This window comes from Meleagris gallopavo, chromosome 2, assembly GCF_000146605.3.
Source record: "Meleagris gallopavo isolate NT-WF06-2002-E0010 breed Aviagen turkey brand Nicholas breeding stock chromosome 2, Turkey_5.1, whole genome shotgun sequence".
Lineage (NCBI taxonomy): Eukaryota > Metazoa > Chordata > Aves > Galliformes > Phasianidae > Meleagris > Meleagris gallopavo.
In genome coordinates, this window is record NC_015012.2 from 20,258,901 (window position 1) to 20,263,383 (window position 4,483).

Below are 4,483 nucleotides of genomic sequence, written 5' to 3' on the forward strand. Positions count from 1 at the left end.
AAAACAACCAAAAACCTCAACACATTATTTTCAGATAGTCTGCCTCTTGAAAACTTTCTAACAGAACTGTTGCACATGCACTGGCAGAAATAGAATCAGAATGGTGATAGAGCTATTTGCAACACAAAAGACCAGAAAGTCCTTAACTGCAATTAAGAGGGGACACTGTGGGAAAATGAACCTGAGAAATGGGAAGACTAAGTACACCTGGGGTCATATCATACACAGTGGTGTTACTCAGTTCCTATACGATAGGCACAGGGACATACATTGCTATTTCTCATTAGTACTTCGCCCTGAGGGTGTGACTGTCCCTCTCTGTTACTGACATTTTCTTGTCCTTGTAACCACTATGTTGTGTTAGCACAACTGGCTTGGGAAAACCCTTGAAGTCCTCTCTAGATAGACCTTCTCCCTTTTTCCCTTCTTCTTTACCTTCTTACTAGAGGCACAAAAATGTGTTTTCCTCTAAGCTGCTGTCATTCATATGACCTATAGAGTAAAAAGGGGCAGATAGAGGAGTGCTCCTAAAAGACAGGTATCAATCACATAGACCCAGGAATTTAGCATGTGCAAATATCACAGAAAACTCCACTTTTAGTATGTAACAGAGCTTAATATCCATTGCCAGCAGTAATAAGTAAGTGAAGCACAACACTAAAAGATAACCTAATTTTATATTAAAAAATAACCTAATTTTATGTTACACAAAGATGTGAAATAATGAACTCCCATTCCTCTTATTCCAATGAAGCACATAATCCTTAAAGAATAATTTGCTGTTTAGATAGTAAATTGCTTGCAAGTAGTATCAATAAATACGAACCTCCTGCAGATGACTGTTTCTGGGTTGCTGAGTGACTTAAAAGTATTGATGGCCACAAGTCAACTTCCAAGACAGGTAAGAGGCCCTGCTGTAGATATTACTGTCATAACTGACATCCATCCCAATTACACAAGGAGAGAGGCCTTGAGCTAAGGGACATAGAGTCCAAATTACCCTTTTAGCTACAGAGGTGTTTACTGCCTGTCCAAATTAAGGCAGAGTAGGGATATTGTAGAGAAACCACCAATTGTCCAATAGATATTGGGTGAATAAAGAAAAGGAAGGAGTCTCCATGGATACTAATACACCATCTTTTATAATACTAACCACACTGTTCCTTTCTTTCTTTTTTACCTTTCTGAATTTACTGTTTTTCTGCTTATTTTCAATTCAGCAACACATTGTGTTTTAAAGCTCACTGTGCCCAAACAGATGAACACATTGTTTTGTTCAGCGGAGACTGGCTCTTCTTGTTGATCTTGTCTTCTTCTAGTATGAAATAATAAAAGCATCTCCCCCTTAGACAGCACCAGCTTTTAGTAACTACGAATATTTCGAAAGACTTTGCACCAGTCACTAATGATTGCAAATAAAAATCTCATCTAATTCACTGAATAACTGGCTGAAATATTGGTTGGTTCAATGTAAATGTACCCTTGACTTTTGTGTGCCCAAGAGTGTACGTAGGCTGTTTATAAATACTTATGTTTGTTATTAATAATCCCTGCCTATTTGCTACAGGGGCCAAAACAAATCACTGGTGAGGCACTAGATGACAATGAAAGTATACACAGAGATAAACTAATTTCCAGAGATTAAAGGAGAGGACATTTCCTAGATGAACTGTAAATTTCACCACCCACCTGTGGGGTGTGTAAATATAGATACTGGGTGGGAAGCAGGTTTTATTTTACTACTGACGTGATGCAGCGATGAACTCTGACACGTTGCTTACTGTGGTTACTTGATAAGTAAGATGTGAAAAGCCAGCAATAACACTAGATGGTATCAGATCTCTAAAATAATATGTTTGGAGGTGTTAGGTATAAATATGGCAGTACGAAAATAAAAACAGACAAAAGTATAGTTCATTCATGGGAGGAAAGAAGCATCAGAGGAAACAGTTCTCTTTCTGTAGACTTTTAACAAGGAAGTTAAGAACTAAAACCCAACAACGTTAAAATGGTATTTATTAGTGCTGTAGAGACAAGTTACATGCTGCCAGAATTTTACCTGGAAAAGCTTATGAGAAGTCCTCATCCTTAGCTGCTAACCCTTTGTGATATCACCCGATTAAGACACTCTTTCCCCATCTTTGCCTCAGAAGCCACCAGGTGCTTACTCTCCTGCCTTGGCTCCTAAAGCCTTTACCACTAGTGCCTGTTCTGCAACTGCATCCTACAACCAGACCAGGGCTGTACCTAAACAGAATGGGTATGGGCCAGCACCACTGGCTTCTATCAGTACTGAAGGCATGTGATAAAAAAGCTGTAAAAAAGTAATTAACTAAAAAATGTCAGCAAAATAAAATCTGTGTTTCACCTTGTACTATCAGACTATGTGCAGCCATCTTTTACTGGACCAAATCATTAAATCCTTATTCTGGCCAGCCCACTCTCATTTAGTTATTTAACCAATTGCTAAAGAGCATGTTTGGTGGCCTCCTGTCATTCAGGCTAAGATTCCTCCAGATGCTAATCTATTCACCTGTCTTCCTCTGTCATCTAGATATCCTATGAGAGGATTTTCTAGTCCTTTTGGGCTTTGGGTTACTGTTACTATTCTGCATGGTGTACTGGAGCTTCCAACTTCTTTCAGTGGTGTATGTTATCGTGCTCAGGATATATTTGTTCCAAAGAATCTGCATTTCTTAGATTCTCAGAAACATGTGGAATGACTTAAAACTTCAGTCCCAGAGCAGAGAGAATGCATCTGTTCCCTCACCAAGAGACCACATCATGCAGAGAAGTGAAATGGGGCCAAATTATTGGGCCCTGTAGAGTAGTTTCTTTGCAGTAAATGGACTTAGAACAATTAACACACCAACTAAAGATCTGCTTTACAGAACTCCTGGTGAGTGCAAGAAGGCTGCCTGTTGGGGCTCAGTGAAGAAAGGACAATAAAAGAAGGGATCTAAATAAGTAACGGCCAACCTGCTTGGAATTGTTGTAGCTGATAATAAAGTTGTTAAGATCAAAGACAGATAAAGCAGGATATATGGCAAATGCTCTTGGCTAGGGGAATAGGAGGGAAGAGCTGTAGGCTTCCCATCCCCACTTTTCCCTGCTGCTAGCTGCTTTTGCCCTGTATATAGATTTGCAAGTCTGTCTTATTTCTTGAGATCTGTATTTTCTTCTGCTTTCTGTTGCACTGAGAAAAGGACACGAGCATTTCCATCTCTCTTTATCTCGACTTACCTTGCTCTCCGAGTGTTAGGGAGCGTGTATATTATGTGCATTTTTGTGGGGTCAGGCCAAGACATCTGATGGTAAATATGGATTATGGGGATCTCAGATTACTATGTGGGACATTTTAAAAATATCCTGATTATCAGGAAGTAAGTACTTAGTATTTTCTGGAAAGCAAGTTCCTTTAAAATGCTTCCAGTTTGGCACTCAAGAGCAGAAGTCACTGCTAAAGGATTGGCCTCCTTGTTTTGCTCTGGTGTGAACAAGTGCTCCTGGAGCTCAGCTGCCACTGTGCCGGGAGGCTTCCTTGGGAAGCCCTCAGCACAGGAAGCTCAACATAAAAGCAAAGGCTGAACAGGTGAGTAAAAAAAAAAAAAAAATAAGACAAGCACATGTGCCTTACAAATAGCAGTCCCAAAATATTACTGCCATCACCAGAGCTTTCGTGTTAAAGTAACTTTCTCTGAGTAATTGACCTGGTTAGACATCTCCAGACATCTCCAAACCATTACCTAGAGTATGGACACCAAAGGTAATAGAAAAGAGAAAGTTCCCATATCGAATACGATCTTGTTGCTTTGACCAGTCACCTTTTAAATATTTATGTTTTATTTTTATCTGCATATTAGTGAGACATTATTTGTGCACAGGCTGTTAAAAACAGTTCTAAGGGAAACACACTTCCAGCTGGTTTCCTCCTGTTTTCCATCTGCTGTGTGTATGTGTCTTTGTAGGCATTTAACTGTTTCTTGTCATGGTAATTGGTATTTTTTCAGTAGTGAAGGTGGGAGGGGTGGAGGAGAAAAACCCTAAGGCATCTGTGTTTGTGCTGGGTTGATGTAAAAGAGATTATCCTGGCTATTTCCTAATAAACATTATGTGCTTTAAAAAAGACGGGGTGGGACGGTAGAAAGGTATCAAACATCAAGTAACATTAAGTTTTTAAGAGTTAACTTCCCTAAATTGCATCTTTGTATTCTTCTATTTATGCATCGCTACTCTTTCCCCATTTAATCTTAAATATGTAAATCCTCAATTTATCTGGAATTACTTAGTGAAAGGCTGATGTGTGAGTGTGGCAGATTATAATATTCCATCGCCACCCCTGATCCTCTTTACCTCTTATTCTTTTCATAGCAGATCAAAAAAAGCTGTATGCGTGCCACAAGAATATATTATTTTAAGAGACTTGGACTTAGAAATTGATTTCCTTGATGAGAAAAGGAAAAGTCTCCTTCTGACCTGAAGG